The following is a 22345-nucleotide window of genomic DNA, read 5'->3' on the forward strand; positions in this document are numbered from 1 at the left end:
AGAAGCAAAAACATGCATATATTTAGTTAAAGAAATTTCAGCTACCTAACTTCAATATATTTTGTGCAATTCAGAACGAAAGTTGGCCAAAACGGCAGAGCGGATGAGCGCTTCACTCCACCTCTTCGTCATTATTGATTTCCTGTGCTTCGAAAAAAATTTTGGCGGCAAAACAAATTGCGGATCTCTTCTTTCCACTCATCAGGCAATAATATATAAAATTTTGAAATAAATTTGAGAGGTCGACCAGCCATCGATTGTTCGATCTTACGTGGAACCACCCAGTTGCAAATCTGCCTCGTAGACATCGATATATAATAGCATCTGAAATTTTGGATGCTAAAAAGCTTCGGCATCCGATTTTTCGAACTTCCTGCCCAAATTTCAGGCCCAAAACAGCATTAATTGGGCCCCCACCTCTGCCACATCTTTCATCTCTGTGTTGGAACCAGCGTTTCCTTGAGGTAATACACTTGCGACTGTAGCGGAGCTTGAAAGGCAGCTTTGCCGCAATGCGGTGGTGTGATGGGGTGAAGCATATTGAATATCTAGGGACCACTTCTAATTAGACGTTGTGTCTAGGCTGTTCGACCGTAACGGAGCTTGTAAGGCAGCTTTGCCGCAATATGAAAGTGTAATGAGGTGAAGCATACTGAAAATTTGAAGGGGTCACTTTCAATCGGACGTTGACTGTATTTGTCCTTGGGAAGTTCGAATAGTTCGAATAGTGAAATTCCAGTGTGAATCGAATCGAATAGCAAACACTATTCGAAAAATATTCGAAATTTCGAATATTCGCACACCCCTAGAATTTATCCTATTCAGAAAGTTCAGAGTAGGTTTTTTCAGTTTGGGAGTGGGTAGAGCAATCTCTGTGACACCATGACACACGTGACATCCCCTTCTCGCAGAGATCACTTCAAAGATATAGCCATACCCAGCAATACCGAACCCATTTACCTATAATTATCCCTTATGTCAAACAATTTCTGAAGACTGTAACGTTACAGTGAGAATATATAGCAGAAATTGCAGTGACCACTCCGATATCGAACTTCAAGCAACATACATACCTGCCAAGTCTCCCGAATTTTCCGGGACACTCCCGGATTTCGACAATTTCCTGCGTTTTTACGGTTGGCAGGGAAATCTCCCGGAAATCAGAGATTTTTAGGTGGGATCTGGCCATTTTGATAAAAATCCAACCCAATTCAATCCAGGTTTTTTGCAAACGCATCGCGTATAGAATTATGTAGACCAATTTAGGAGACGTTGATGTATATGTACAGTAGAACCATGGCAATACGAAACCAGCTGATACTAATTCGTGAAATTCCCCAGCCAAAATCTACTGTGCCCAATGGGCCAAAATTGTGATGTTCCAAACACTTTTCTATGTAGCGGCGGGTGATGCAAATTTTGGTGCCGGAACTGTCGAGCGACGGCAGAGAGCAGTGTTCTGGAAGGTTCGAAAGTACAGTAGACTCTCAGTAAACGGAAATCTGTTAAACGAACTGCTGCTTAAATGGAACAACTGAATCTGATATGATTGGTTTCATACACGAATTCTGCACCCCTGTTCATCTCTCGGTAAACGGGACTCCTGTTAAATGGAACGCATTTTCCTGGTCCCTTTAGGTTCCGTTTAACGAGAGTCTACTGTACGCGTGTGGCCAGTGCACACAATGCAGAACTGTGGTTATCGTTTGCCACAACCGCTGTGGACGAAACTGCGATCGCTTTTGACACGATCATGTATGGCGACGACGAAACTGACGGAACTCCGTAAGTGCACGCGTGTCCAACGCTCACCCACTGAGTGACGCTGCTTTCCGCAAACGCTGCGGACAAAACCGCAGCAGATGCGATCACAGATAGTTTTGAAGGCACGTGCGCGGCCAGCGCACGCGGTTTGAAAATGGAACTACCGTTTGCTGCTACCGATGCACACGAAACCGCGGTCGCTGCGACGCGATCATTGATAGCGACTGCGAGCTCCGAGGGTACGTGACTAATGCAGCAGTAGATTAAAGGCAATAAAGTCTTAAAAAAGGCACGAAGCATTTTGGCGTTCCTGTCGATCTTCGCTTATGACTATAGTGGAGCAGACTTAGGCACTTAGTTTTCAGTTGGCGTCTGAAGCGAAGCTTTGATGCACGCTTTCGTGGCAGCCAGCTGCGCCGTCCCTTATTGGTCCGTTCACGTGTGTCTCGGAAAGACATACGCGAGTTCTTTTGACAGAAATCTATGTTCTGTGCGTATATCGTGGTTTGAAAACAGATTTTGCTAGTCTTTTGATGATATGAAATTTCAGGCGATGTGAATATTTAAGCTCCTCTTTGAGATTCGTGTCACTGAGATTCTACTGTAGTTGGGAAATCCTACCTGCGTTTTTTGTTTGACAACTTTGACAACGTAAGCATAAACATCGGTGTTCGCAACACCGATGTTTATGCTTACGGGACTCTCCTCCCCCTCACCTTCTTTCCGAGATTTTTTTTTGTGTGTGAAAGAAAAGGGGGGGGGGGGGCAAGGTAAATTGTCGTGCCTACTCCCCCCCTTCGTTTCGGAAATCTCCCGGATTAAGATTCCTTCAACTTGACAGGTATGAACATATTGCCATGCACCCTTATTTCTTTATTTTGATGTGATCAGGTTTCACCACAAAAACTGTTAGCACCGTTCGTGGTTTGGAAGCGTCACAATTGTTTTAGATTGTTCCATTAAGATTACGCTCAGTATGCGACTAGTCAAATTTATTAGAGAGCTTACATTGTGGAGATAGGTTTGTGAGAAGCTTAGCCTACGAGTGTGACCGGGAAGGGACGCAACGTACTCCACCACCACAGCGCACAAAGACGCTACGGCCGGGTTCGTCAACTCACCGATAGGGCGCAAAAAAGGCATTCGAGGCAGGTTGTCAACAAACACAGGTTTATTAACCCAAGATGCAGTACAGCGTGACAATCACGGGCTTGCGGGCCATACAGATAAACACCGCAAGACCAATCGAGTGTACACTTGCCGGCGGCGCTACGACTATCACACGAAGGGCAGCAGTCGAGCGCACAAACGAGAAGGCACCTGCTAGAGCAGCGCGTCAACCTCTCATGCAAGCCCTTGAGCATCTAACGCGACGAGCCAGCACCAGACAGAAGCGAGCTCATGTGGAGAAGGGGCTGTCACTGGCAGCCAATGAGAATAGGCGCGGTTAGTGACGTCTGCTATACTCCATCAGAGAAGTACCTTGCAGCACTGTGTAAGCTGCAGGACTTCTTAGCCAATGGGAAACGCGAAAGCCCCTCAACATATTCATCCGCGTCACGTCGTCTGCTCGTCGTCTGCTGGGCGTCTCTTTGGCGTCGGCTTGCCTGCTTTTTTGGTACTTGCTCTCGGCAGTTTACATAGGTTGTTTTCACGCCTGAAAATGTGAATAAATAAATAAGGCTAATAACTCCCCCCGACCTGCCCCCATCTACATGTAGTGTGGTTATTTCAACGTTACATATATTGCAGCATTCGCGAAGCGTGTATCATTATATCTTCCAACTAAGGTCACTAAGGCTCAGTTATGGTACTGCCAAAAGTAGCTTGATAGTGACGACCTGACAGCTCAATATTCAGTTCCCGTTAGAGTTTGTGGGTGCCTCATTGTGTAACGTACTGTGCGGGCCCCCAGTTGAGCAGTGAGTGAATAAACAAAACATGCTTTTCAATGTAAAATCGTGCTGCAATATTTATTGCGTAACTGGTAAAGAAAATGTTATGGGAAAGTTTTTTCTACTTTTAGAAGTCAGTGCTATTCAAAGTGTTCATCGTCCATACTGTCCTCCTCGTCAGAAGTTGTGTCCTCTTCTAAATTGACTAACTACTACTGCTTGTTGGTTGTCTACTACATCGTCAGTGATGTGGTCCGTTTGCTTCATCTTCTCTTCTTCCTCAACCACATGTTTAACATAGTTCTTCCACTTCTGCGGACTTGTGCTATGGCCTCTGCAACATGTTTCTTCAGCTCTTCCATTTTAAATGCCCAGTTTGCAGAAGCCACAAAACACTTCATGTCGCTCCACACCAGCTCTATGGGATTGAGCGGGCAGTGACACGGCTGTAGCCTTAAAACGAGGTGTCCAGCTGCAGCAGCAATACGGTCAATACGATATGAGTTGCCATCTACTTTCACAGTCTGAATAAGCTTCATCAGCTCTGCCTTTACCATATCATCACTCCACGGAATCCCCTTTTCTGAAAGCCACACCTGCATTTCCCTTTTTAGGTTACTCATGCGGGGGACCTTTTCTTGCCTCAAGGAGTGATACAGCGCGTTGTCGAGGACAATCACGCTGTTCGGAGGAAGGCGTGATAGCAGAATTTTTTCGAGCCATTTTTCATAGTGGGGGGCCATCCATCTCTTCATGATAGTATCCTGTGCCCTTTTTCGCTTGAAATATATCTCCGGCGCCTTGCACAAAGCCATACTCGTTTCGCAGTGCGTCACGATCAATCGGGCCCCCTTGCCACTCGGGTTCTGCTGGCCAACTGACAGTCTGGCCTTTCTTGCTTGTTCCACAGTTTTGACACTCGTTGACCGACGCCTTATCTGTCGTGTGCCCTGCGTTAACCCATGTTTCATCAGTGTAGAAAATGTGCTGTCCTTGCTGCCACAATTCTGCTATTTGCTGTAAGTACTTGTGTCGGCATTGAACTACGCGAGTTGCCTCAATAAGGAGGGTGTTGCGGGACCACTTCTTAAACCAAAAACCTATCTTCCTCAGCATGCAATGCATTGTTGCAGGTGAAAGTGAAGGCAGAGTTTCATCCTCGTTGAAGTGAGAGGAAAGCTTTTGCACCGTGGGGATTTCATTCCTCTTGAAGTGATCATGCACTACTTGTCGCAGCACGCTCAAGTCAGAATCGTCGAGTTTCTTTCTCCGTTCGCGTCCTTTGCCACCACGCAAAAACCTTTTTGGGGACGCCACCTCTTCGATACAACAGGATAGAAAGTTAGGCTAGTTGGTACAAATGCATTCTTGATGCAGTGCTAAAAGACAGAGACTAAGAAAGAGCATTCACACAGGACGAACGCTGACTCACAACTGAAAATTTTATTTGAAAAGATCATCCAAGAGAACAAGAAAAACAAAAAAAGACAAATAAAACCGTGTGCAAAAGCAAAAAACAAAAAAAAAGTGGGTAATCTAGTCACCAACATCAGCATTACTTCAAAGAACACGTGCACAGCAGAAAAGAAAACTCCTTTTCTGTCAGTGACAATGATGCCTGACTGACGCATTGAGTTGCTGCTTTGCGGGCCAGCATTCAGTGTCTTGTGGGAAAGCATTTCAGTCACTACAATTACCCCCCACTTAAGAAAGTTGTCGGGGGCACAACTTTTCACTATTGCACTGCCAAGGTCACATACGCGGACACACAAAAACATAGACACAGCTGTTCATTCTTCACTTCACTTGCATCACGACAGGTATAAAATGCAAGTATAAAACAACGCTAACTGATTAACATGGAAGCACATGCACATATACTGGAAAAAAAAAAATCTTGCGCACCAAGACAATATATAACTGCTATTTCATGCAATGAGATTTAAGTTCCACCCGCTAGACAACATGATACAAGAACACACACCCACACAAAAAAATGTTATAGCGATTACAGCCGGCTCATGTAGTCGGCTCCCACGTTGTCGTTGCCCTTTATATATTGCATGGTGAATTCATATTCCATGAGAGTCAAGCCTCAGCGCAACACTTGATTGTTCACATGCCTCGTGGAGTTTATATAGGCAAGATGCTCATGGTCGCATTGCAGAATGAACGATTTGCCCAACAAGAAGACGTGAAACTTTTTAACCGCCCACACGAGCGCCAGACCCTCTTATTCGATGGTGGAATAGTTTTTCTCACATTCCAGCAGTTGGCCACTTGCATATGCCACCGGATGGAAAACTCCGTCATGGCGCTGCATGAGGACAGCTTCCACGCTTTTCGAAGAGGCTTCATTGTCACGTGGTTTATTCACGTACAGACGTGAAGGAACGATGAGGAACGTCGAGGAACGTCGAGGGTCCAAAATCCAAGCAAGCGCAAGCTCGGGTCGCGTGACTACCACTCACGATGTGGCTTGCTTTCTTGGCTGCTTCGTCGTCGTCTCGTACTCTTCACTACATTGGCCCCTGGTGAATAGCGGAGCCATCCTGGCGACCTAAGGCGTTGTCAGTATAGCGGGGTCGTAATAGGGCTTCAGGCGGCTGACATGAACGATTTCCCGACCACGACGACGTAAATCGTGGGATGCCGTCAGAGGCTCAACCTCATAATTGACAGGAGACGTGCGAGAAAGAATGCGGTAGGGCCCCTGATATTGGGCACGTAATTTCGAGGAAAGGCCAGGAGTGCTCGATGGGATCCGGAGCCAAACGAGGTCACCAGTCGTGAAAGTAGAGAGAGGTCGGTCGGTGTCGTGCCGTAGCTTTTGGTGGCCTTGGTCCTCGGTGGTCAGCGAACGGGCTAATTGTCTGCAATCTTCGGCGTATCTGGCAACGTCAGAAATCGCAGTATATTCAGACGAGTCCGGCGTATAAGGAAGCATAGTGTCCAGCGTGCAGGACGGGTCGCGTCCGTATAAAAGAAAGAAAGGTGAGAAACCGGTGGTCGCGTGCGTTGCGGTGTTGTACGCGTACGTGACGAACGGCAGGACGGTGTCCCAGTTGGTTTGGTCTGATGCCGTGTACATTGTCAACATATCACCGAGTGTGCGATTAAATCGTTCCGTGAGGCCATTCGTCTGCGGATGATATGCGGTGGTCATTCGATGAACGATGTTGCACTGGACGAGCAAGGCCTGAATAGCGTCAGACAGGAAAACACGCCCTCTGTCGCTCAAAAGTTCACGGGGAGCACCGTGGCGAAGGACAAAGTTGCGTAAGATAAAAAACGCAACCTCTCTTGCGGTAGCCGTTGGAAGTGCTGCAGTCTCTGCGTAACGGGTGAGGTGGTCCACGCCAACGATGATCCACCGGTTCCCAGAGGAAGTCGGGGGAAGCGGGCCATATAAGTCGATGCCGACGCGGTCGAACGGACGTCCCGGACAAGGTAGAGGCTGAAGTGGACCGGTTGGGCGTTGAGGTGGAGCTTTACGCTGCTGACAAGCAGTACAAGCACGTACATACTTGCGCACGAATGTGTACATGCCGCGCCAGTAGTATCGCTGACGCAAGCGGTTGTAAGTCTTCAGAGCGCCAGCGTGAGCGCTTTGCAGGTCGTTGTGAAAAGCAGTGCAGACTTCTGTGCGCATGTGGCGCGGGATCACTAGCAACCACCTCCGACCGTCAGGTGCGTAATTACGCCGATAGAGGAGGCCGTCGCGGAGTGCGAAATGCGTGGCTTGACGACGGAGAGTTCTTGACGCTGGATGAACCAATGAACCAGTCAGAAAGTCGATGAGTTCGGAGATCCACGCATCCTTGCGTTGCTCCGACGGCATGTCTGCGAAGTCAAGGGGCGTCAAGACAGCTGACGTGTCTGACGGCGAAGCTGTGTCAGACGGTAACGGTGAGCGGGATAGCGCATCAGCGTCCGAGTGCTTGCGGCCGGATCTGTACACAACACGAATGTCGTATTCCTGCAGCCGAAGCGCCCAACGACCGAGGCGGCCTGAAGGATCTTTCAGAGATGAGAGCCAACAGAGCGCGTGATGGTCCGTGACTACTTCGAAGGGGCGGCCATAAAGGTATGGACGGAACTTGGTCAAAGCCCAGATTATGGCGAGGCACTCTTTTTCAGTGACCGAGTAGTTGCACTCCGCTTTCTTCAGGGTTCGACTCGCGTAAGCAACAACGTACTCGTCGTATCCTGGTTTTCGTTGAGCCAGTACAGCACCAAGACCGACACCGCTGGCGTCAGTATGGACCTCCGTAGGCACATTAGGGTCAAAGTGACGGAGTATCGGAGGTGACGTTAATAAGCGCCGTAGTGTCATGAAAGCTTCATCGCACTCTGGTGACCAAACCGACAGGCCGTTAGAGGCTGTCAGTAGGTTGGTAAGAGGTGCGATGATAGAAGCGAAGTCGCGCACAAATCGACGAAAATATGAGCACAGCCCAATAAAGCTTCGGAGCGTCTTGATGGAATTGGGCTTGGGGTAGTCGGCCACGGCACGAAGTTTAGCGGGATCCGGAAGAACGCCTTCCTTGCAGACGACGTGACCTAGTATGGTGAGTTGGCGCGCAGCAAAATGGCACTTCTTGATGTTAAGTTGAAGGCCAGCAGAGGCGAGGCACGTGAGAATAGCGGGAAGACGAACTAGATGAGTCGGAAAATCGCGGGAAAATACAACAATGTCGTCAAGGTAGCACAGGCAGGTATTCCACTTGTGGCCACGAAGGATGTTATCCATCATTCGTTCGAAGGTAGCTGGGGCGTTGCAGAGTCCGAAGGGCATCACCTTGAACTCATAAAGCCCATCGGGAGTAACGAACGCAGTCTTCGGGCGGTCAGGGTCAGCGAGTGGAACTTGCCAATAGCCCGATCGTAAATCCAAGGACGAGAAATATTCTGCTCCTTGCAAGCAATCGAGGGCATCGTCGATGCGTGGCAACGGGTATACATCCTTCCGAGTTATCTTATTCAGGCGGCGGTAGTCGACGCAGAATCTGATAGAGCCATCCTTTTTGCGCACAAGCACGACAGGGGACGACCAGGGGCTCTCAGATGGCTGAATGACTCCGCGCGTGAGCATATCATCGACTTGTTCATTGATAACACGGCGCTCTTCCGCCGAAACGCGATATGGTCGTTGGCGTAAAGGGGCATGACCACCGGTGTCGATGTGGTGCGTGACGCTCGTTGTGCGACCCAGAGATGGCTGACCGCAGTCGAAGGATGAGCGGAACTCTTCTAGAAGGGCCAATAGTTCGCGTCGATGGTCCAATGATAGATCCGGGGACAAAGAAGGGTGAAAAATGTCTGACTTCGGAGGTGCCGCAACAGGAGCTGTCATGGCATTCAGCTGGTGGTGAAGTGGGGCTTCAACGAACTCCAGAAAGCGAAGCAGGTCAACGGCATGTATGCTTCCCAAGCATTCCCCGCGAAGTAGACGAACGGGCGAGGTGCGCAAGTTGGCAATCGGCATGATGGTAGCGCCGGATTCGACGGTGAGTACGGCAAACGGCAGTCGTAGGGCGTGGCGGCGGAGAAACAGCTCTGACGGGGCGAACAGGACAGCGCCGTCAGGGGCGGCCGGACAAGTCAAGGCGACAAGGGTGGACGTGTTTGGGGCTACGTCAGCGTCGGCAGCAATGACAAGTTTACATGCGTCAGATATGGTAGGCCCCGAAACAGAAGATTGCAGCGGCGTAAGGGCGACTTCTGCTCGGGCGCAATCTATGATGGCGCGATGACGTGAAAGGAAGTCCCAGCCGAGGATAACGTCGTGAGAGCAGGACGGCAGCACGAAAAACTCAATGACGTAAAGTTCGCCTTGAATATTAACGCGCGCGGTGCACACGGCTGAAGGTGCTATGAACTGCGAGTTCGCAGTGCGGAGCATGAGTCCTGAGAGCGACGTGGTCACTTTTTTTAACTGGCGGCAGAGGCTCTCGCAGATTACGGAAACGGCGACCCCGGTATCAATTAGCGCTTGGGCCGTGGTCCCTTCAACATTGACGTCGATAACGTTTTGCGGCGAAAAAGACGGAGGCCTTGGGCAGTTCGCTTCGCATGCAGTTCTTGCCTCCGGAACTGCAGCGATCAGTTTCCCTCTTGCGCAGCAGGTCGGCGACGCATAGGTGACAGGGAGCGTCGTCGAGGGGACGGTGACCGGTGGGTCGCGTTGGGTCGTTGATCACGGGCATACTCCGGTGGCGACAGGGACGACGACGCGACCGGCCTGCCGTCGGCGTCGAAGTGAGGAGGGGCGTAGTTTGGGGGCGACCTGGACGACGACGCAACTGGCATGCCCACGGCGTCGAATGTTGGAGGAACCAGGCGACAATGGCGAGCGACGTGGCCGGCGAGGCCACAGGAGAAACAGATGGGCCGATTGTCCGGGGTTCGCCACGCGTCGGAGCGGCGGAAACACGGAGCCGAGGGGTTTGGGATGGGCGGCGACGAAGCATACGCGGATGTTGGCAAGACACGGGGCGGCGTAAGTGGCCGAGGTGGAGCGTAAGGCATAGATTGGTGATACGCGGTGGTCGCCAAGGCATGGGACGGCATCAGTGGTCGAGGTGGAGCAGAGGGCATAGGCTGTTGAGGGGGCCGAGCAGCAACGGCGGCGTAGGTAAGCGGCGCAGTGACGGGCGGTTGTTGGAACATGGGTGGGAGAGCCTCAGAAACTTGCGTCCGAATGGCTTGTTGAATGCCCGGAGCCAGAGGATGCGCCGGCTCGTGAGTGAGCGGCAGTAAGGACAGCTGGCGTGCGACTTCTTCACGGATGAAGTCTTTGATCGTGGGCTGGAGAGTCGGCTGAGTGGCCGGAGGGACAGCTAGCTGCAAGCTGGAGAGCGTGTCGGGGGTCGGGAGGGCCTGACGGGCGATCGCGCGCTGCCTGCGCAATTCGTCGAAACTCTGACAGAGGGAAACTAGCGCAGCGATTGTGGTGGGATTCCGCGCGAGCAGCAGCTGGAAGGCGCCGTCCTCGATGCCCTTCAAGATGTGGTTGATTTTGGCCTCCTCAGGCATAGCGGGGTCGACGCGGGTGCACAAATGGAGGACATCCTCGATGTAACCCGTGTAGGTCTCACCCGGTTGTTGTGCACGCTGACGCAAGCGCTGCTCGGCGAGAAGCTTGCGAGCCGCAGGCCGTCCAAAGACGTCCTTGATAGCAGTCTTGAAAGCTGACCAAGATGGAAGCTCGGCCTCGTGGTTGTGATACCACAGTTGGGCTATGTCGGCAAGGTAGAATTGCACATACCCAAGCTTCATTGGATCGTCCCATCTGTTGCTGGCGCCGACTTTGTCATACCTCGACAGCCACTCGTCCACGTCCGATTCACCGGAGCCCGAGAAGATGGGGGGGTCCCGCTGAGGATACACGGCGCCACAAGTGACGTGGACAGCCGAAGGGCCAGGCTGGGAAGGAGTCTCGGTGGCCATGTTGGTATCACGAAGGGGTGGAAGCTTACGGGAGCGAAGATCCAGGGTCGTAGGGGAAACCCACGTACCTCCACCAAATGTCACGTGGTTTATTCACGTACAGACGTGAAGGAACGATGAGGAACGTCGAGGAACGTCGAGGGTCCAAAATCCAAGCAAGCGCAAGCTCGGGTCGCGTGACTACCACTCACGATGTGGCTTGCTTTCTTGGCTGCTTCGTCGTCGTCTCGTACTCTTCACTACATCATGAAGAATGGCTTCATGAAGTTGGGGGCCTTCAAGATCGGCTGGCTGGAAAGCATCCGCTTTAGCTGTTCGAATGCCTCCTGCTCTTTCTTGCTCCAGACCACATTGTTTGGAGCCTTCTTTTGTGTCAGCTTGGTCAATGGGTGGGCCATTTCTGAGAAGTTGGGGGCGAAATCTCTATAATAGCTGTTAAGGCCCAGAAATGGTCGCACTGCTTTCTTGGTCTCTGGAAGCTTTGCTGCTTGAATCTTTTCCAGCGTCTCGGCTTGCGGTTGCAGGAGGTCATGCCCGACGATGTGTCCGAGGAACTTTACAGAAGTGAAGCCAACTTGGCTGTTTGTTGGTCGTACCATCAAACCGGCGTGTTCCACGCATTCAAGAAATGACTGTAGAACGATCACATGTCCCTTCCAAGTCTCTATTGCGATGAGGACATCATCGAAATAGTGGTATATGTTGGGTAGGTCTTCCACAAGCTCTCTCATCAGCCTTGTGAAGATGGCTGGTGCTGTCTTAATGCCGAAGGGCATAAATCGAAAATGGTAAAGTACGCAAGCGCAAGCAATAGCTGTTATTCCCTTTGAGTCGTCCATTGGCACCTGCCAGTACCCTTTGAAGAAATCAAATTCTGAAAAGTAGTGGCAACTTCAAAGTTTTGCGAAGATCATGTCCACCCAGGGAATCGGTTCATTGTCGGAAATGAGGACTTGGTTTAGTTGGTGAAAGTCATTTTAAAGGCGCATGGCCCCATCCTTTTTCTTTATGACCACCACAGGTGACTGGTAAGGTGAATCTGAGCGCTCAATTGTTTCTTGTTGGAGCACCTCTTCTACTTCTTTTTGCACTGTTTCCTGAATAGCGAAGGGTATTGGATATTGTTTCGCTTGAAGTGGTGCCTCGGTCGTAGTCCGGAGCCTGCACTGTACAAGGTGCATCTTTCCGGGAACGTCATTCAGTGCACCCCGGTAAGCCTCTAGCAGATCGGTGACCTGCGACTTTTGCTGTTCAGTCATCTCCTCCGGTAGTTGGACATCTCTAAATGTTCCTTGCTGCTGAAGCTGCAAAAAAAAAAAAAGAAAAAGATTGCAGTCTTTGCAAGATTCACCTTCCAGTGCCACTGAAGCCTGGCTGTGCTTGGGAGCTCCCGTGGACCTTTCCTCATATTTCTTGAGCATATTGATGTGGAACAGGCTGGTACGCGTTCCAAGGTCAGTGATGTAATCCACCTAGTTGCACCTTTCGAGAACTTTGAACGGACCCTTCCACATCAGAATAAGCTTGTTTGCGTCAGATTGCAGCAGGAGGAGAACTTTGTCTCTTTACAGACAGCTGGCGTGGTTTGGCCTTCCTGTCGTAGTACTGTTTTTGTGCGATCTTCGCCTTCTTTAGCTCTTCCTCTGCAGTTCGGCAGGTGTCCTTCAGACGCTGGCGTAATAGCATCACGTAGCCATACGAGGTCATAGCTTCGCTGTCGGCGTGATTCCTTGTCCACAGTTCCTTTTAAATGGCCATTGGTCCCCGGACATAACGGCCATACTGCAAGTCGAACGGCGCAAACCCCATGCTGCTCTGCAGTACCTCTCGGTATGCAAGCAGCAATGGGGCCAGATATCGGTCCCAATTCCTCGGGCTTTCTTGGCACATTCGACGGGTCATCTGCTTCAGTGTCGTGTTAAATTGCTCCACAAGTCCATTAGCCATGGGGTGGTAAGGGGTAGTCAGGATTTGCTCGAAAGAGAGCAGCCGGCTCAGTTCCTTCATAACCTGTGACATGAACAAGGTTCCCCGGTCACTGATGATTTCTCTGGGAATCCCCACGCGAGAGAACGTCTCAAGAAGGGCCTCGGCGACCTTCTCTGTCTCAATGCTGTCAATGCAAAGCGACGGCATCCGGGTAACGGGTCGCGTAATCAACCAAGGTAAGGACGTATCGGTTTCCTTTTTCGGAAGTTGACGACAACGGACCGACAGTGTCAATAGCAACTCGGTGGAAAGGAGTCTCTACTATCGGCATGCTTCCAAGTCACACACGACCAACCAAATGTTTTGGGACACTCCTCTGGCAGATGTCACAGGATTTTACAAAACGAGTGACGTTGGATTGTACACCAGGCCAATAAAATTCCTCAAGCACTCGGTTGGCCGTCCTCTTGGTCCCCTGATGAATCTTCAAAACAAACTCGCGCAGTGGGGCGGGCACAACAAGCTGTTCCATCTCTTTTTCAATGGCAGTTTATATCTCCTGAAGAGAATACCCTTCACCAGAACGAACTCAATTTCGGCTGATCTTCAAAGCAGTGTGGATGATCTTCAAAGTGATCTTTCAGATCAGACAGGGTTAGTTGCCAGTGATTGATTGGTGCCACGAGCAAAGGATTCGATGTCTGCGAAGCTGTTCCTGTGACGACAGCAACTGGTGTTTCGTTGCTGCTTTTCTTGGCAGCGACATCGCAGGTGCCCACCAACCTCGAGTTCGGTTGGTTGTGGCGCCCAGCCACCTCGTCCCTCTGGAGTGTGCACTTTATCTCCAAAGAATTATGCGGCCTCTTCCAGTCAGGGTCAGGAGCAGAAGCATCTCGCGCCCTTGGCATTTCCCACAGCCACATCATAAGGTGGATTCTCCATGCATGTCACCTTCTCTCTGCCGGCAAGAAATGGGGAGCTGAGGTTTACTTCAGCCTCAGGCAGATGCATGACCGACCGGTCTAGTAAAGTAATGACATGGCTCTTTCCAGTTAGTTTCTCTCCCGGCACCAATGATTGCCTAACTATAACTGAATTACACCCAGTGTTCCGCAGCACGGTTACACCATGGACCCTCAATACTTTTTACTGGTCATGAAACTCCCGTGAAAGTTTCATATAGGGACAAAAGTGGCCACCAGAGGCGCCACCGTAAGCAGAAGGGCATTGATCTGCCACAATTGGTAGGACAGTTGCACCTTCGCGGAAGCGTTTGCCGTCAAATACACTTCTTGAGATATTTTCCTTCTCTGTGTTCTCGCTAACAAATCATAGCAGTGATTAGTATTGTCAATATGGTACATGATGAGCGTTGTCAAATTGCCCAAGTCATTGATTGCTGGCAATGTTTTGACTGAGGGTGTCTGTCAAGTGACGCATGTGTTCATGAAGTTCCTACATTTCTCGATTCCTGCATAGCCGCTTTCGGGCTTAAACCGAACACTGTGACTGGTTCTAGATGACTGACAAGTTAAGATATTTTGCACTACAGGTTGTGGAGTAGCTGTGCTCTGGCTGCACGTAATGCTCATTTTCGGACTAATTGTCACTTTATAGAGCATCACGAAGCTGCAAATAGAAGTTTGCGCGCCAATAAACAAGCCTGAACATCAGGCTAACTTAGCATTATTAGCTTTGAAGTACCTCTTGAGGGATATCGTTAGTGAAACGTAGCTTTAAAAATCAAAAGCGCAGATTGAGATACCACAGAACGAAGAGAGATGCTCGTGTTGTTTTCCTTTTTTTTTCTTTGGTGTCATAATTTAAGCTTTTCATTTTCAAGATTAAAAAAATAATGAGGTGAAACTGCTGTGAGCTGCTTTTATTAGATATAGGCACTATGCGATTTTCAAGCGAAAGGTTTTGATTTTACACATGCAGATTTCATAACACTGCCAAGTTCTAATATATGTGGCTCTTTTTTTTTTCACAAGTTCTAAGTTAACATTCCAGTTAGCCACCCTGTTCCTTCTATGTAAGCAACAGCGCAAATCGAAATCAACCCGGAGCTTCCACCAACCCAGTTATTCAGCTTAAACTGATCATTTATACATGAAACTGCATTACTCTTTTTGAATCTTCTTATAAATTTTCTCGATTCAGCGACAGCACCAGCAAACAGCACTATAAAAGTAAAACAAAATATTACATTTTGGCCCATGGCATCACTATTTAGGTTCTATCATTATCCAGAAAGCAAATGCACACGCTCCGAACACCGCACTTCACATAAAACTCCAAACACACTCGCATACACTACACACACAATTTAAGGCACGGTGTCTTCCACCAGTCTTGGTCGATCTCGAGGCAGTGAAACGATGTTTCCATTCACTGTGCACACGTCCGCACATACAATGTCACTTACATCGAAATGTTTTTCGCACACGCGAGCATACTTGGAGTCAAGTGAAAATGTGACAGTCTCCTGTCGCGGGATTGCACGTTTCCACCTCTCGCGTTGTTCTGCTTTGGCTGGTAAACAGAACAGGAAGACTTTTTCGACGGTGCCCTTGTATCCCGAGCAACAGCCCGGCACACAGCAGGTGTTGGGCATCGCTTTCACGACGAGGTGACTGCGAAAAAAAAAAGGGGGGGGGGTGCAACCAGCACAAACAACACCACTCTGCGCCCACACTCTGCTAATGGCGGCCAGCAGCAGCCGGCTTTCTCGTCCCCCTTCTAGCTATGCCAGCGCCACGGCACGGAAAGTGTGGGCAGTATATGAAACTCTCCCATTGAGTTGCACTGGAGTTTCATGACCAGTAAAAGTATTGAGAGACCATGGTTACACCTTGTCCCTCAAGCACGCTCACTTGCAATTTGGTGCTCTTTTCATCGCTCTTCTCAATGGAAGTGCCACTGGGGGAGGTGCCCCCTGTCTCAAAAGCTCTCAAGCTGCTCTCGGCAGTTTTACTGCACGAGGCCTGGCCACCTTTGCCCGCGTCATAAGGACAGGTGTCCTCTTTGTGACCACCCTTGCGATATTTCGAGCACATAGGCCCCTTTGAATTATTTGGTCTCGTTTTCGACCAACAATTGGCCGCTCTATGCCCCAACTTGTTGCGAAGAAAACAGTGAACCTTTCCCTTTGCATTCTGTCCGTCTGGTACTCTCGATTGCACTGAAAACTTTCCCGGTTTCCTATCCTCTTTGCCTTTTCCAAGGTTGATCAGACCCTGTGCTTCGAGGTAATGGTCCGCAGTCTCTGCAAGCTTATGCAGGCCTCTGCAGCCTCTTTCTTTCAAAAATACTGCCAGCTTCTCGTGTCATCGCCGACGAAACCGTTCCGATATGATAATATCTCGGAGGTCCTCGTAGGTACACTCAGTCTTTGCCATTTGCGGCCGGTGGTCGAAGTATCCGGCAAGCCGAGCAGCAAACTGTCTCCCTGTTTTGGAGTTCTCAGCTCTCGAATTTCGGAACTTCGCCCTGTACCCTTCCTCGGTATAACGAAAACGCTGTAGTAGGGTTTGCTTGTTGAATGGCGTCGTCAGCCGCCATTCAAATCAGTGTACTCCTAAGCACAAACTGAGAGATAACGCCCATTTATCAGCTGGCCATCCTTGACTATTGGCTACTCTCTCAAATCGCTGGATATACGCATCCAACTCGTCTCTTCCCTCATTGAACGGGCGAATGAGCTTGTGTGGGCTTTGGTAACCCTGCACCGACTAGAACTCGAAATAGTGCTTGCTGACGGATCACTAACAGTTGCGGGAGCTAATCTTGCCTGCTGTTCATGCAACTTTAGCTTAAGTTCAAGAACTGTCTTTTCTTCTTGTAAGCGAGCTCTAGCAATCTCCTCTGCCTCTTTAGCTGCATCGCGATCGGCTGTACGCTGGCCTCTTGCTTTCGCCCGCTCCTCATCTGCCCAGGTCCTTAGGCCTGGGCTCGATATGCCTAATTCCTTGCCAAGTTCCAGTAATCTCTCGAGGTGCATTCTCAGCCGACACACACCCGCAAGGTAATGCTCTATAAGGTCTTGAGGAGAGCAATGTCCTGTCACGGACGCCAGTTTTTGTGAGGTACTTTTGTGTCACGCCTGCAGGTGTGCTACGCGAAGAGAATGGACACGAGACACCATATGCAAATACACAATTCAAGCGTATAATTGACCATTGATAATGAACATATGACAATTCATACAGACAGCAAGTGACAGGAAAAAAATAAAGCAACTCAATTTACAGAAAATGAAACTTGTAAATTTAAAGAATAGGACGGCACATCAAAAAACAATAGCTCACAGCTTATCGTCCATCATCCGACACAATGCGGCGATGTTCGATGTCCATTGCCCCGTGGTTTTCGAGTGGTGGTCTGATGCTCCCAATTAATGGCGACGACGGCTGTGACCGGCGGAGTTGGTGATGTCGACGCTTGGCCTCGCGCAAAGTTGTGGGCCGCTTCGTCCCTGTGGGCACCGAGCTTGAGCGAGGCTCTCCTCCCGCTGCCGCTCTTGGCTCTGCCGTCATCCGACACCAGCCCGGGGTGCGGAATTTTCGTGTTTCACCCATTCCATACCAGACGCGCGGTGCCGAAGCACTTTTGTTTTAGACTGTTTTTTCTGCTTCAGCTGTCTGGGGACGGTCTTCGAAATTCTGCTGGGCGGTCTGATGCGACTGTCTGGCTGCTGCTTTGCGGGCCAGCATTCAGTGTCTTGTGGGGAAGCATTTCAGTCACTACACTGACACCTCCTTGGGTTGCAAGAGAACCTATTAAATTGAAGTTCTAGTTTAATACATTCTGTGAGGTGGTCTTTGGAGCTGGGCGTGCCATTGCATAATTACTGGGGTATACAGATGCTTTACATTGTTTATAAAGTTCTGTCTATCCTTACCACAAATTTTGAACAGGCATGTTTATAGGCATCAAAATGAATGCATATTTTCCTAGGTTTGAAGAAACAAAAATTGTGTTTTATATGTAAAACAATTGAAACTCAATGAAACGAAGTGATGGCCAAGCTCAAATTTTTTTGTTAAATCGGGAAGTTCGTAAATTCAAGAAAGGTTTTTCGGTCCTTTGAAATCTAATGTAACGTGGTGACACTTGAAAGCTATTGCGTCATTGTTTTTGTCGCCAGCCACGCCTGCACATGGGAAAAGTCCGCGAGGTCGGCTTCTGAGGGCTGCCCAGACATTGGTAGCTCCATGTCCGCGCAATGCGGGCCATGTAGACGGTCACGTGCAGCTCAGGCCGCTGATGTGCTAAGACGTGGATAACGAACACTGATTCAGCGAACAGGCCAAGCAAGAAAGTTGCGAGGAGATGATTAGTGCTATCCGTCTCGTAAACCATTCAATAACGAAAGCAACTACCACCGTCCCCAGCACGATCTGGTACGAAAGTGCCCTACGACTGCCGAGTCTGTTCTGTGCATGGGTGCTGCATGCAGTCTCATCAAAATGAACCTAGGGCTGTGACTAGGGCGCCAAGATGTTTTAACGAGATAGCATTATAGAGCGCACACTCAAAGAAAAGCCCATCTGCGTCAAAATTGGAAGAGAAGCATCACTTTTTCACTGAGTTATTTCTCGAAACTCTTCATTAAATTGGGTTTGGTGCTAAGTTAGTCTTGTTAATTTGGGTTTATGACAAAATTGAAACCAATGGCCCACCTGCTGGAGAATGAAAATTTTTTCATTAGATTGGAAACTTCATAAAATCTGGTTTCATTAAGGGGGAGGCAGTGATCAAATCGTGAAAATAGCCCAAAAAATAACTTTTTTGGAAAACATTGGTTTTGGCATCTGTGGTCTCTTGTTTACACATTATCTAAACGATTACGCTGAAAATGCACTCTAAGTTCCCGAAAAAAATAATTTTGCAAGTGAGGTCGGTGAAAAAGAAGCCCGAAATTGCGCTAAAACGCAGCGCAATTCGCGACATCGTGTCTCGAGTTTCCTGCCACCGAGCACCGCCATCTTGGCATTGTTTCAAAGCTCAAAGTTCCGCCTTTCCGTTCCTGCCCTTCTCGCTTACTATCACCGCATAGAAAAAGCGCAAGCAAAAAAAATCAGTGGGCCTTCTCGCGAACCTTGCAATGTGCACAGCGCTCCGCCAATGCGCGGCGCTCGTATTGGCGGAGTGCGCGACACCGTTGAGAGGCGCTTTTCTATTGGTTGTTGCCACGGCGATGGTCGCTGCGTTTACAAGCGGAGTGCTCGCTGCTTGATTACTCCGCGGCCGTATACTCTAAGAAAAAATCGAGTATTTGGGGAGTATTTCTGCCACACAACAATAATTGTCATCCACCGCGCGTACTTTCCTCGCGTTATCAACGCGGTCCTGGAACTTCCCGGTCACGAACGGCGCGCGCGTTATCAGCGTGACATAGCATTCTTAATAGGAAAGTGACGAGAGCAGAGTTTTCAAGAAAGGAAACGCGAGCAAACCAGATGACGATTATTGTTGTGTGGCAGAAATACTCCCCAAATACTCGAATTTTTCTTAGAGCGTAAGCACATGAATCGCCACTGTTCGAAAGGTGACACGTGTACGGGAGGCACAGTGCAAACCTCTTTAGTTTCGTACGGAGGAAAACGGGGGACGGTATCTCATAGATCGGGCAAGCCAGTGATTAGATTGGGGCGTACCGACTGGGTTGTCGGTACGCCCCAATCCCTTGCCGGGACGGTAATAAAGCGACAGCGATGTAAATCATAGCGCTTTATCATCAAAACGCTGCCTACTTATGAGATGACGCGCGAGTGCCGCTTCACCGGCTTTACTTCGGAGATGATCTGCCGACGCTTGCTCTCGCGCCGCTCCGCTGAGCCCCGAGCTTCGTGCGCACGCATTCCTGGTCCCGTTTCGATAAAACGGGCGTCTAATGTCCCCACTATCAGAAGAGCGTTCTCGTTTCACTTAGAAAAGTTAATAATGTGAGAAAATGCGTCTGCGGTATACACCAGAGCACGCCTGTCTCGCACCCAGGCTGCTGGCGAGCCGAGCGGATACTCTCGCACGCAGACGCCGGGCTGACCGGGGCTGCCAAGGCGCGCGCGGGCTGCACCAAGTAAACAGGGCAAGCTGCAGTTCTGAGGCTTTAAAGTGCGAAAAAGTGCCCGTTCACGCCGCTTCAGCGTATAAGAGCTCGTCTGGGCACTACTGCGTCGTCTTTGGATGCCAAAACAAGCTGTGCAACAAGAGGATATTAGCGTTGTCTGCGACGATTACGACGCGCCACGGAAATAGTGCCGGTGCGGTGTTTTCAGCTTCGCCGCGAGTGGATAACTGTGATTCAAGCAAAAAAACTAGGAGCCGAGTGAAAATGCGCGAGTAAGTACACTAACAGCGTGTATTCTGCAGTGTGATGCCCACCTATTTCATTTTGCGAACCTAATTTGCGTGACATGCAGCTGCGTTGAAGGCAGGCGTGAGCTTTGTATGGGGGTGCACTTCATACCTTTGAGCGTTTCCTTTGACGAAAATCTAGTGCAAGGTAGTGCTTTCAAGCACAAGCAATCAGCATGCTTTGCCACTTTCAACGTAGTATTAAGCTTTAGTGCTTTTGATGGCATCCACGCCTTCGAGATTTCGTCTTCAAAAGGTAATAAATGGCACGGTGCTCCTTAACAGCTGGCCAGAATTTCGTGCTTCCATTTCAGTGTTTGATGTCCCCAAATTTATTTGGACACGAGGCATCCAGCTGCACATAATACATATATTGGCACGTAAGTAAACAGTACTCGCGCCAGTGTCCTTTACGTCGCAGGCGTAGCTAACCGGCTTAACTAAGAGTAGCACAGTTTCACTTGTAAAGCACCATCATTACAAGAATAAAATAGCGCAGGTAGCTTCCAAAAGGGATCGCTGAACGATACTTCAGGTTATACTCTCTGATAGCACGCTTTTGTGAGCAAGACGCATTATTGTAAGAGCGCCCGTGAAACAAAAATTACGTTCCGCGAAACTACCCGTAAAGCGTACTCTTAATTATTACGCGATGCATGCTGAAATAATGAGCTTTCACAAAACTTTGTGCACAACTTGTAATATGGGGCAACAAAACATCGTTTCACTCTTTCGCGAGCTGCACTGCAATTACGATTCACGCGTACTACAGCGAGAACGTTTTTTTTTACAAATGTAACAGTGTACGTATCTGACGAGGTTGCTTCCGCAGCACACTCAGCACGTACTGTATACATTGTGGACTTTTAGGAGGAAGATGTTCTTGGTGTTCCAATAAAATCAGCGAAAATGTCCAGGCTAGAAAAGACGCGAAACACGCTCTCCGACGGGCTGAGTTTCGGAAGTTTCACGTTTGCTCTGTGTAGCGTCTGCTGGCGTGGCAGCCCGCGCGTGTTGTTTCATCGCGTGTGCAATAGATGGCGCGACGCGCGATGCAAATATGGCGATGCGCATGGAATTCGCTGTGTTCTGGTATATAGTTCAGTGCGAAGTTGCCATCAGCTTCCGACTGCCGAGAAGGCGTCGGCTCTACGGCGTGGGTGTGGTTTATCGTACAAGATAATGAATCTTTAGGCATTAGTAGTGGACAGGGGTGATCTCAAACCTACACCAAACTAATACACCACTATTTAGGCCGCCTGACGACACGTTCCGCAGGCACAAAAGTAGCGATACAGTCCAACATGTCCAATGTTTACATGCAGCTTGGTGCACTTGCGTTCCAGGGGGCTGCACAAAAGCATCTGCGGTAAATGATAGAGGGTAATAAACTTCTAAATAAGGCCAAATTAAAAAGTAGAGGCCCAAAAGATTGCCTCCTGGCAAGTACACCAATTATTACTGTCCTTGCACACTTTAGCATAGGGTCAACTGCAACCAAAACTTTGTTGTCCATTTTCTCAAAGGAGTGTTCGTGCCTGCCACTTCGCTTGAGAAAAGCAAAGTACAACTGTGGCTGGACCGATTTTTATGCTGTTTATTTTATTGTAATCCATAGACTGCACTGTACTTCAACACAGTCTTGGAATTTTTGTTTAGGCTTTCATTCTTTTATTTCATAATTCCTGATTGGCACAATTAGCTGAGACACAAGCATTTGCATGTAATGTTCAGCAGGAAATTATTAGGGCTGTAAAAAAAGTTTAAAAGTGTCTTTAAGTACAAACAGTATGTGAGCAAAGATACAAAGTAGTTCCAGCTTCCTAGCATGTTTCATCACTGTGCCAGGCTTTCCACGAGCAAGGAACTTGTGAATTTTTATAAAATAAAAACTAGTGAAGATATGTTCGAAAATTTACATTTGTCTTTTTAAGATTTGTAGT

General features: G+C 49.2%; 1 protein-coding gene across 1 annotated transcript in view; it reads left to right on the forward strand.

Annotated features, from left to right (window-relative positions):
• LOC119393748 (DNA-directed RNA polymerase II subunit RPB2) overlaps nucleotides 1-22345 on the forward strand; it is a 208431-nt gene that overhangs the window by 119372 nt on the left and 66714 nt on the right. The gene's annotated exons all lie outside the window — the stretch shown is intronic.

This window comes from Rhipicephalus sanguineus, chromosome 5 (genome assembly GCF_013339695.2).
Source record: "Rhipicephalus sanguineus isolate Rsan-2018 chromosome 5, BIME_Rsan_1.4, whole genome shotgun sequence".
NCBI classification, from domain to species: Eukaryota; Metazoa; Arthropoda; class Arachnida; order Ixodida; family Ixodidae; genus Rhipicephalus; species Rhipicephalus sanguineus.